Here is a 12,774-nt window from a genome sequence, read left to right as displayed (position 1 = left end):
AAGGTGGAGGGTCAGAGAAAAAGAGAAAGACCCCCAATGAGATGGATTGGCCAAGTGACAGCATCAATGGACTCAAGTGTGGCAACAGTAGTCAAATTAGCCCAGGATCAGGCAGTGTTTTATTCTGCTGTGCATAAGGTTGCTATGAGTCAATACTGACTCAATTGCACCTAACAACAACAAATAGTCTATTAACTTTTACCTGCATTTAAGGCAGTCTATTGTATCCTGCAATCTACGTGACCTCCACATCACCTGGATGTCTGTTACTATATTTTACCCTTCTTTGACATTATTAATATTTTCTTTGATTGTTCTCACAGGTTCTCTGAACTCATTCTTCTAATTTTTTTCTTTTTTGAACCCTGGTATCTGTTGACTGAGTTCGGGGTGTTGTTGCCACAACTGTCAATCTCTGTTTGTTGTCTGTTCTTGTTGGTTTTCATTCCAAAGAACTCCCTTTAAGATGTTTTGAAGCACTGGATTGTCTTTGACAAACTCTCTTATCTTGTGTTTATCCTGGAATGTTTTGATTGCAGAATTACATTTGATTGACAGTTTTTCTGGATAGATAATTCTTGGTTGGCAGTTTTTTTCTTTTAGGGTTTTATACATGTCTCCCTATTGCCTTCTTACCTGCATGGTTTCTGCTGATAAATCAGAGCTTAATCTAATTTACTTGCCTTTGTAGATAACACTTCTCTTTTCCTGGCTGCTTTTCGGATTCCTTCCTTGTCTTTGATTTTGGAGAACTTGATTATGATATGTCTTGTTGATTTCCTTTTGAGGTCTATCCTTCCTGGGATTCGCTCAGCTTCTTGAATGTTTATCTTCTCATCCTTCAAGATGTTAGGAAAAGCTTTTTTTCACAATGGGTTTGCCGCCAGAATACAGGTGTTGGTGAAAACCATTGCAAAACCTAAACCAAAATGAGAAAGGAAAAGACCCATATCAACATTGTCGTTATTGGACACATCTACTCCAGAAAGTTAACCACTACTGGTCACCTGATCTACAAATGTGGTGGAATCGACAAAAGAACCATTGAAAAATTTGAGAAGGAAGCTGCTGAGATGGGGAAGGGCTCCTTCAAATATGCCTGGGTCTTGGATAAACTGAAAGCTGAACATGAGCGAGGCATCACCATTGATATCTCCCTGTGGAAATTTGAGACCAGCAAGTACTATGTGACCATCATTGATGCCCCAGGACACAGAGACTTTATCAAAAACATGATTATAGGAACCTCACAGGCTGTCCTGATTGTTGTTGCTGGTGTTGGAGAATTTCAAGCTGGTATCTCTAAGAATGGGCAGACCCGTGAGCATGCCCTTCTGGCTTACATACTGGGTGTGAAACAGCTGATTGTTGGTGTTAATAAAATGGATTCCACTTAGCCACTCTACAGCCAGAAAAGATATGAGGAAATCATTAAGGAAGTGAGCACCTACATTAAGAAAATTGGCTACATCCCTGACACAGTAGCATTTGTGCCAATTTCTGGTTGGAATGGTGACAATATGCTGGAGCCAAGTACTAACATGCCTTGGTTCAAGGGATGGAAATTCACCCATAAAGATGACAATGCCAGTGGAACCACATTGCTTGAAGCTCTGGATTGCATCCTGCCACCAACTCATCCAACTGACAAGCCCCTGTGTCTGCTTCTCCAGGATGTCAACAAAATTGGCGGTATTGGCACTGTCCCTGTGGGCAGAGTGGAGACTGGTGTTCTCAAACCAGGTATGGTGGTCACCTTTGTTCTGGTCAATGTTACCACTGAAGTAAAATATGTTGAAATTCACCATGAGGCTTTGAGTGAAGCTCTGCCTGGGGACAATGTAGACTTCAATGTAAAGAACATCTCTGTCATAGTTGTTCGCCGTGGCAATGTGGCTGGTGACAGCAAAAATGATCCACCAATGGAAGCAGCTGGCTTCACTGCACAGGTGATCATCCTGAACCATCCAGGCCAAATCAGTGCTGGATATGCACCTGTGCTGGATTGTCACACAGCTCACATTGCTTGCAAGTTTGCTGAACTCAAGGAGAAGATTGATCGCCAGTCTGGTAAGAAGCTGAAAGATGACCCCCAATTCTTGAAGTCTGGTGATGCTGCCATTGTTGACATGGTTCCCAGCAAGCCTATGTGTATTGAAAGCTTCTCAGACTATCCTCCTTTTGGTCATTTTGCTGTTCTTGACATGAGACAGACTGTTGCTGTGGGTGTCATCAAGGCAGTGGACAAAGGCTGCTGGAGCTGGCAAAGTCACCAAGTCTGCTCAGAAAGTTCAGAAGGCTAAATGAATATTACCTTTAACACCTGCCACTCCAGTCATAATCAGTTGTGGAAGAACGGTCTCAGAACTGTTTGTCTCAATTGGCCATTTAAGTTTAATAGTAAAAGACTGGTTAATGATAACAATGCATCGTAAAACCTTCAGAAGAAAAGGAATGTTATGTGGACCATTTGTTTCTTTTTTTGTGTGTATCAGTTTTAAGTTATTCGTTTTTAAAATCAGTACTTTTTAAATGGAAACAACTTGACCAAAAATTTGTCACAGAATTTTGAGACCCATTAAAACAAAGTTTAACGAGAAGAAAAAGAAAAAAGATGTTAGGGAAATTTTCTTCCAGAAATCCTCAACTCTCTTTTCTGTGGACTTCTGTGATTCTTCCTGTTCAGGAATACCAATAAGTCTTAAGTTATTCTTCTTCATGTTATACAACATGACTCTTAGATGCACTTCAGATTTTTTTTATATCTGTTTTTTCAGTTTGCCTTTGTATCTTAGCAGTATTGAGAGATTGGTCTTCCAGCTTACTTGTTCTGGCTTCCATCTCTTCAATTCTACTCATTTTCCCTTTCAGTGTATTGTCCATTTCTGATATTTTATTATTAATCATTGGGACCTCTTTTTGCACGTTTTGAATTGGTTCCAATGCTATATCTATCTTGTGTGATGGCTCCTGTATCACTTTCTGGATTTCTTCCTTATTTTCCTCCACCCATCTGTGGAGCAATTGAATTTGTCTCCGTATCATTCTTCTGAATTCCTTCTCATACAGATCCAAAGCCTGCTCTTCTTCTAGTGGGAAGTCTATGTCTGCCTTTAGCTCATTTGTCTCAGTTCCTCTTTTCTGTTTTTGGACATGTGCTGAAATAAATCCTTTGTTGTTATTTCTTGGATATTTTAAGTAGTTAAGTGGGTTTTCAATGATTAAGTGAACATATGTTGCTGTGTTGTTAAGCTTAGTGAGTGTCTCCTGGTGGATGTGATCTGGAGATAGGCTTCCCTTTTCATATATACTGCCTAGCAGCTGGTATTGGTTCCTGTCCAGATGATGGGATTTTATGGGGTATGCTTATAGCTTGGCTATATGAGCACAATTGCTGTCTCTTCTTTGTTAAGGTAGGGGGAGTAAGCTCCCTCCCCCAGGAAAAAACTGAGACCAAAAACGACCACAGACAGAAGCGATATAAAAGCAGGGACAAAAAACACCACTCAAAACCAAAAAATAAAACCATAACTGACCAACCAGTAACCTTTGCTGCGCAGGTGAGTGTGCGAGCACAGTAGAAACCTCCTCTATGGGTGAGGGTGTCCAATCGCTCAGGCCCCTCCTCTAGTCATCACCATGAGGGTGTGCAGATAGATATGGAGAAATGAATAAAGATTGTCCAGTATTTTCATCTCTGAAGGTCAGGTAGGTTTCTGGCAGCTGTGGCTTCTAGAAATGAATACCAGAGACACTCAGAGAGCCCAAATCCCTACTCACTGGAGGAAGCTGTCTAAGTTACTGAGTCTCTCTGGCTTCAGTTTTTTATCTGCAAGACGTATTAAAATTGGGTGGAGAAAATCATTGGGGGTGTTTTGATAAAATTACATCATGTTAGTCCTTTACTAAATGTGAGACTGCTGTGAGCCCAGAGATAGAAGATTGTACTGGAGATCCTTGGCTTAGGTCTTTACTCTTAAGACTTTGTTGTTGTTAATTGTTGTTGAGTTATTTTGGACCCATAGCGACCTTGTATAGGATTTGCAAGGAGTGGCTGGTGAACTTGAAACACCGACATTGTGGTTGAAACGACTCTGCAGTCCAGTGCATTATCCCACAGCGCTACGCCAAGACTTTGGAGACCCTCCCAAGTCCCCAGCCCTGAGATTAACAGAGGCACAGACTAGGTCCAGGGTTGGCTACATTATTTATTGGAAACACAGATCAAGACAGGGACTAACAAGGCAATGGAAAGAGCGGGAGACTAGGGGTTTCCTCCGACCATTCGCTCAGGATTGGGTCATGGTCCTGGTTCTGTGCTCCTGAATATCCCTCCTGGAGGCACCCATAAACTGTTCTTTTGGTAGTCTTTCCCAGCATAGGGCAGCAGAGCCAAAGAAGAGGAGATGAGACAAAAAATAGAGGTGGGGAATGGAGCCGAGAATGGACTAAAATGTAATGTAAGCAGTTGAGAACTTGCTCCAGTCCCCAGGACAAGGAGGAGCTGGCTGGATGATGCTTTGGGCCCTGAGTTTGTTGGGACACCTAATACTTCTGGGAGCTGCTGGCATAGGAGCCCATACCACAAGAGCTGATGCCACTGGAGCCAACTCCTGTCGCAGGAGGACTCACTGCTGGTGCCCCTGCTACCAGAGCTGTTGGAATTGGTGCACTCTTCAGAGTGCTCATAGCCCGCTTGCCGCCGCTGGGGGCGCTGCTGATGCTGCCGGTCACCGGCTTGAATCCAGATGCATTGAGATCTCCGCCCTGGGAGCTGCTAACAACCTGTGAATCCCAAAACCGGAATCAAAATTCTGGTGAACAGATCATCCTGTGTCACAAACAACTGCCCCTCCCTCCGCAATTCCTGAGCTCTGAGTATTTAAAGTCAGGAGCTTCTTTTAGTTGACAACTGCACGTCCATCTAGTCTCAAAAGCTATTGGGTCTGTACTGGTGTCTGACTTCAAATATTGACTGCTGTAATGTTGCCTTACTCTTAAATTTAGGTCTCAGTGAAACCTCTTCTCCCAGACTCTCCCCTCCCTCACAGTAAACCTTTCCACAGGGCCTAAAATACGTACGGACATTCACAGCTCCAACGCCTTCACACAGTCTGGTGGGGGAGGGGGGGGGGAAGAAGTAAAGGGTGACATTAGTGACTTGGCCAGATTTTCCAGTGAAGCTCCCAGAAGTTTGAGGGAAGGGTGGGTCCACAGTGGCTAAGCTGTTAGGACCAGATGGTCTTATGGAACAGTCCTTCCGTAATGGAATAAAAATTAGTTTTCCTCCCAGTTTGCTCAATAAGGGAAAGGGTAGGGCTTCTGCAAAGGATATTTGTTGTGCGCTGTGCAGAGTATTCAAAATCAAAATGATCTTATAGGACAGAGTAGAACTGCCTCCTAGACATTCCCAGAATCCTAGTGTGGTGCTGTGGCTTAATGCACTGGACAGCAAAGTCCGTTTGAACTGCAAGTCTGGTTCCTTGGAAATCCTATGCAGGGTTGCTATGGGCAAAACAGACTTGATGGTACTTAAAAGCAACAGCAACAAATACACATTCCTAGGTTGTAATTTTTAAGGCAGCAGAATACCAAGTTATTATTCCCAGCAGAGCTGTTGGTTGGTTCCAAATGCCGACCTTTCAGTTAGCAGCAGAGTGCTTAACCATTGTGCCACCAGGTCTCCTTTGTGCAGGAGGTAAGGATGGGTAATTCTGGGTCAGAAAAAGTTGGACCTCACCTGTACTTCTCACCCTCCAGCAGGTGCCGGTAGGTGGCGATCTCGATGTCCAGGCCCAGCTTATAGTTCATCACCTCCTGGTACTCCTTGAGCAAGGGGCCATGTCCTGCTTGGCCTTCTGCAGGGCCTCCTCTAGCCCGGCCAGCTTGGAACAGACATCACTGAGGGATGCTTTGCCCTGCTGCTGAATCTAGGTCACTGCAGCCTCCAACTTGGAATTCTGGGGAAAAAGAGAACGACATAAGTTATGGTTCCTGGGACTCTGTCCATTTCCTGGATTTGCTCAATTTCTGCCACCCAGCTGTGCACAAACTTCCCAGAATACACCTCTCTCTACTTCCTCTCTTGGATTTCTCAGAGTGGCCACAACCAGAAATGCTAGTCATTTAAATGGGCTGGGTGAGTTTGTATAGTCACTGACTGTTTGGCCCAGGGAAGGCCTTCAGCATCTCTGGTCTTGGACACAGGCTGACCCATACCTGGCTCTTGGCATTCTCCACCTCAGCCGTCAGCCTCTGGACCTTGCGGTTGAGCCCGTTGACCTCCTCCTGGTGCGGCGAAGAGTATCCCCGTGCCGGGTCACTGTGGCCTTCATCTCCTCGCACTGTGGGAGGGAGCAGGGAAGCCCATCAGGATAGCAGGAATGATGGTGCAAATTGTCCAGTGCTCAGCCTGCACAGCCTCACATGGCAGTTCTGACTGTGCCTCCCCAAGGAGAGCTGTCTGCTCTCCCCTTATCCATCCCTAAGGGAGGACCTTCCACACTATCTACTGCGTCAAAATCCCCAGGCAAAAAAAATACTTTTCTACTCCATGAATCTTGTCACTGACCTGGCTAGGAGGCAAGTTCCATCAATTACTCACCTTGCTGCGGTACCAGGATTCAGCCTCAGCCCTGCTTCAGTTAGCGATGTCATCATACTGAGCCTTGATCTCGGTGATGATGCTGTCCATGTTCAGGTCTCAGCTGTTGTCCATTTGGACACGACTGAGGTATCTGAAATGTGAGAGTTGAGAACCTGGAGCTCCTACAATGATTGGGGTGGAGGAAGGGAGACAGCAGAAACTTTAGAACATAGCCCCACCCACCACAGACTGACCAAATCTTCACAGCACCCCTGGGCTCCAGTATCTGCCCTGGCAGTGAACATCATGGACTGCAGCTCACAGCCAAACCCCTGTCTGACACCTCAACACTAGGCTTGAGTCCTTCTCCTCTAGACTGTCTCTAGGGTTTCTGTTTCTGGCCCCTCACCTCCTCATAAAGATGTCGCAGTAAGTCAGTCTCCTGGGTCAGAGATTCCACATTGTCCTCCAGATCTGAAGGTAGGAGCAGTCACTTCCTGTGTAAGAACGAGACATGATAGGCTTTTGGGGTCCATTGCAGCTTTGGAAGGTCAGTTTTTCCATCCCCCTGTCTCTAGGTAGGATTTACCTTGACAATTCTATACAGCCATGAGTCCCACTGTCCTGACCAACCCTGACCCCATGCACCCATTCATTTCTTCTCAACATCCAAGGCAGCACCTCCTGATAAATGAGTCCTCCAGTTTGCTATAACCAAATCCATTTTTATGGATCTGGGAGTCAGAAAAGAAAAGAAATCAATTTCCCCGAAATTCTCCCTGCCCAAATTCTTTCTGTCTTCTTCGGTGTCACCAGGATCTTCTAGTATATGTTGACCGACTGCATATAAGAGTCACATGCCAAGAAACAGCCTCATTGTTTACCTGAATTTGCTTATCCACTGCCTTCCAGGGTCTTTGGGGCTCTCTGACACCTATTTTTGATTCAAAGCCCAAGTCAATCCTTTCTCAACCCATTATAAGCCTGAAATCGGACATTAGCCCTTGTAATAGCTTCTCTTCCTCCTATGTTGCCCCTCACTCTTGTCAAGCCTTCTCCTCACACCACAGAAGGCTTGTTCTCGGACTTCCCCTCCTCTCACTACTTCTGGCTTTGTGGTTAGCTCTACAGGTCTGTGTCCTGGGCCCTGAGCCAGTGTCTCCATCAGCCAGTGTCTCTGAGGCAATCTCCTTGGGTTTTTTCCATACTCATAGAGCTCAACCTGGCCTCATGACACAGAATTAACACATGGACACCCACCTTGTTCAGAGCCACAAATTGATTCTCTGCCATAGCCCTCTAGCCACTTCCTCCTCAGACCTGACATCAGGGGAGGGAAGAAGAAGGCATTTGTTTTCTTTCATGTCTCTAGAGAAAGCCCTTTCAAGAGACAGGGTTGGGATATGAGTGAGATTCCTTCTCCTGGGCAGATTGGGTCTTGTATTAAGAGGGCTTCCCACCTTGCTCCTTCTTCTTTTGAAAGAGACCCAAAATTCATGCTTCCTAGGCACAGGGAAATCTTCCAATGACTTGTGGCTTGAAGTTCATGCAGGGTATCAACAAGCTATTAAATTGTGTGTTTCAGGAAGGCCTCACACAGATTACCTACTCTATAAACACTTGTGTAATATTGCATGGGCTTTGTCAAATCTCTCTAAGAAACAAATCTCTTGCAAAGATTCGGATAATGCTTACGAGTCAAGTCATCCTAATTCTTATTTAAGCTTCTGAATTGCCCAAATAGAAACCCACGCAGGCCATGAGGCCAAAGAATTGAAGAGTTTTGAGGAAGTCTGGGTAATTCAAGTGATGCCTGTTCAAACACAAATTCTGTAAATGTCTACCTTCTGAGGAGTTGTTGTTCTTGTTTGAAGAGTAGCCCAGGGAAATTAACAAAACTCTGAGGTTTCAAATCTCCCACTCTAAACAGCTACTGGTCTTCTGCCAATGGACCAAAGGTATTTGCAAGGCTGCTGTATCCGGCCCAGAGGCTCGATGCCAAAGCAGAACCACTATCTGTTACACTCGCTTCTTCTTGTAGCCCTCCAGCACCTCCTGCACATGGTTGAGCTATGAGGCCAGTCTCCCACTTTCGGCCTCCACACTCTCAGCTTCCTGCCTCAGCGTCTCTATGTAGCCCTCAAACAGCAGCCCCAGGGTGCTCTCACAGCACTTACGGTTCTGGTGTAACTGCCACTTGGTCTCCAGCAATTTGTTCTGCTGCTCCAGGAAGCGCACCTGCCATGAGGTGGTAGGAAGAGTCAGTTGCGCTGAACAGTTGTCAGAGATGGGGGTTTGCTGAAGTGATAGCCCAATGACTGGCTCACTGGTAGAGACTGATAGTGGGTAGAAATCAGTCAATTAGAAACCGAACATACTCTTCATTTTCTCAAGGGGAATTCAACAAATTATTGAGCAATATCTGATTTTAGATTAAGAGAGCCACCAACAGCTATTGGACATTATCTAGATGGCGATTTCTGAATGATAGCACAGAACAACTACAGAGTAGGACACAAATTTTTAAAGTAATTAAATGCCAATAATTCTTAAGTTATTCCTGTTCAGGTTATACAGCATGAATCTTAGATGCTCTTCAGATTTTTTAATCCCTTTTTTCTGTTTGCTTTTATATCTTGACAGTATTGAGAAATTGGTCTTCTAGTTTACTAGTTCTGGCTTCCATCTCTTCAAGTTTCTTCTTTTTCCTTTTCATTGTATTCCATTTCAGAAAATTTATTATTCATCATCTGGACCTCTTTTTGCATGTTTTGAATTGTTCCAATGTTATATCTACCTTGCTTGATTGCTCCTGTAGCACTTTCTTAATTTCTTCTTTATTTCCCTCTGCCTTTCTGTGGAACAGTTGAATTTGTCTCCATATCATTCTTCTGAATTCCTTCTCAGGCAGACCCAATGCCTGCTCTTTTTCTACTGTGAAGTCTATGTCTGGCTCCAGCTCATTTGTCTCAGTTACTCTTTTCTGTTTTGGGACATGTGTTGAGATCCTTTGTTATTTTTTCTTGTACATTTTAAGTGGTTAAGTGGGTTTTCAATAATTAAGTGAACGTATGTTGCTGTGTTGTTAAGCTTACGGAGTGTCTCCTGGTGGATGTGATCTGGAGATAGGTTCTCAAATTGAAGCTGAAGAAAATGACAATAAGTCTACAAAGCCAAAGTAAGATGTTGAGTCTATCCCACTTTTGAACTAAGTCAGACTTAGCTCACAATTTAACTCACAACTTCATTTATGTTTTCCCTCAACTTCTCCTTATCCATCACCAAAGTGGTCAGCATAAAAACCACAGGCCTGCTTATGTATTCCCCTTGACTCTTAGTCTTGAAAACGGGTGTGCCCTGTGGGGACCTGACCACTTTCCTTGATGGCTCTGAGGCAAACAACTTGCTTGTTCTGTAGTAGCCAATCAGACTGCCATTATTTATGTATTTTTTTTCCAGTTGGTCTTTCTTTCTAGAAGTATCTTCTGTTTTTCTAGCATCTCCAGGTTGGTCTGCTTGTCCTTTCAAGTAGAAATTTCCCACCTCAGGAGATTCTAGATGGGGATCAGGATTCCACCTATAGTCTTACAGAATGCAAAGGCTCCACAGGAATCCTCCCTCACTGGGCAAGTTCTAGCCCCATTTTAGGTATTCCAATCAGTTGTAGGCTGAAGATGGATTTATAAGCTTTCTATTTTGATGTTTCTGGCTATTCCTTTCTGCCCCCCTCAAGTGTCTATTTTACAATAGTAGGTAAGGGAAACCAAGGTTCAAAACACAACCAAGCATCTTAACATTATTTCCCCTCTTTTACTCATTCAAACAATGCCTCAATCCCATTATCCCAGAGCTCTATTGTCCCCAAGTTGTTTGTGTAATTTTTATCAAATATTTGATAGTTTGTGTATGCCCCATATTACAGCCATCACATTTGTTACTATTTTTCTATTGATGGCCTTTATAATTCTGGGATTCACATTTAGGTCTTTAATCCATGCTGTATTGGGTTTTGTATAAAGGGTGAGGTAAGGGTCTTGTTTCAATCTTTTGTATATCGCTTTCCAGTTCTCCCAGCACCATCTGTTGAAGAGACATCTCCCCCCAGGAACGATACTTAGGCACCTTGTTGAAAATCAATTGTCTGTATGTGGATGGGTTAATTTCTGGATTCTCAATTTTGTTCCATTGATCAATGTATCTTTCATTGTACCAGTGCTAGGCTATTTTGACCACAGCAGCCATGTAGTAAATTTTGAAATCAGGGGGTGAAAGGCTTCTAACCTTATTCTTAAGCAGTGCTTTGCTTATCCTTGGTCTCTTTCCTTTCCATATAAAGTTTGTAATTGTTTTTTTCCATCTTCTTGAAGAATGTTATTGGAATCTGGATTGGCATTGCATTAAATGTGCAAATTTCTTTTTCCAGTTTTAACATTTCATAATATTATGTCTTCCTCTCCAGAAGCATGATATATTCTTCCATTTTTGTATCACTCTTTTGGTTTCTTATAGTAATGTTTATTTTTTTGTTTTAGAGCATTCTTTTTTTTTTTTTTTAAGGTGTTTATAGTGGATTGTGTGAAAGTTTAGGGACAGATCATCAGTTTTACATTCAACAAATCACACTCCTTGTTTAGTTACAATGACTATAATCTCTTCCATGTACCATCAGTTAACAGTATTTCTCTCTATTCACTTTAGCTTTAAAAACAAAAACAAAACCTCTCAGGCATATATAATAATTTACACCTCCAAAGGGCACATTCTGCAAGTCTGCCTCCTGGCCACCAGCTCTTAGTCCCTCTCTTCCCATGAATCTAGAATCCTCAACCACTCCCCTCCCCATGACCCCATCTCTGCCTCTGTCTCTGGTATTGCTGCTTCTTTGGATAAGGTCCCACATTCTGCTTGAGTTCATCTCCCTTGATGTTCCTTGGGTCCTCTTTTTCTGGATTGTAAGATTAACCACATGCTGTTTTTGTTGCCAAACTTTACAATTGAGACAGTCGCAATTAGTCATGATATCAATTATTCACTATTTAATCAAATGAATCTTAACCCAATCCCTTTACACCAGACCCCTCTATAGAAGTAGAAAACAATTCAGCAGGGACTCTTTCTTGGCCCCCATACTTTTAAAATAAGCTTTCTCTTGAAATCTTGTAAGCCAGTCACCCCATGTCTTTATCGGCCTCTCATTTTAGATAGCCAGTGTCTAAGTTGTGTGTCCCTATCTACCCTGTGTACAGAGTGAATAGCATTGATACTTGATGTGAAGATTCCTTCCCTCTCTGTTGGTATGTAGAGTTACTACTTCCATGCATATAGGTCAAGTTCATCAAATTGTAGCGGTTTACCCTTGTTTACCACCACTCATCTGTCAGTTTGTTGTACTGTGGTGGTTTGTAAGTTGTTGCGATTCTGAAACTATACCACTGGTATTTTAAATACCAGTAGTGTCACCATTGATGGACAGGTTTCTGATGAGCTTCCAGACGAAGACAGACTAGGAAGAAGGTGTGATGAACTACTTCTGACTATTTCATCACTGGCAAACTTATGAATAGTAAAGAAATACTGTCAGATATAGTGCCAGAAAATGAGCCCCTCAGATTTGAAGGAACTCAAAATGCAACTGGGGAAGAGCTGACACTCAAAGTAGAGTTGACTGTGATAATGCGAATTGAGTAAAACCCGTGGGAGAAAAGCCTGCAGGACCTTCATTTGCTGATGGGGCACAACTCAAAATGAAGAGAAACAGCTGTAAACATCCATTGAAAATCGGAACATGGAATGTACGAAGTATGAATATGGGAAAATTGGAAGTTGTCAAAAATGAAATGGAATGCATAAACATCAATATCTTAGGCATTAGTGAACTGAAATGGACTGGTATTGGCCATTTTGAATCTGATGACCACATGGTTTACTATGTTGGGAATGACAAATTGAAGAGGAATGGTGTTGCATTCACTGTCAAAAAGAACACATCCAGATCAATCATGAGGTACAACACTGTCTGTGATAGGAAAATATCCATGGGCCTACAGGGAAGCCCAGTTAATACCACTATTATTCAAATTTACACACCAACCACTAAAGTCAGTGAGGATGAAATAGAAGAATTCTACCAACTTCTTCAATCTGAAATTGATCAAACATGCAATCAAGATGTATTGATCATTACTGGT

The 12,774-nt window shown here is 43.0% G+C and overlaps 2 pseudogenes; one reads left to right on the top strand and one right to left on the bottom strand.

Moving 5' to 3' along the window:
- Positions 1-929: 929 nt before the first annotated feature.
- LOC102811154 lies at positions 930-2,307 on the top strand (annotated as a pseudogene).
- Positions 2,308-4,545: 2,238 nt separating this feature from the next.
- The window catches only part of LOC102826036, an 11,599-nt pseudogene continuing 3,370 nt past the window's right edge, over positions 4,546-12,774 (bottom strand).

The sequence above is a fragment of the Chrysochloris asiatica genome, unplaced genomic scaffold (assembly GCF_000296735.1).
Source record: "Chrysochloris asiatica unplaced genomic scaffold, ChrAsi1.0 scaffold00138, whole genome shotgun sequence".
NCBI lineage: Eukaryota > Metazoa > Chordata > Mammalia > Afrosoricida > Chrysochloridae > Chrysochloris > Chrysochloris asiatica.
Note: the sequence above shows the minus strand (reverse complement) of the source record. Positions and strands in the feature narration are given on the sequence as shown.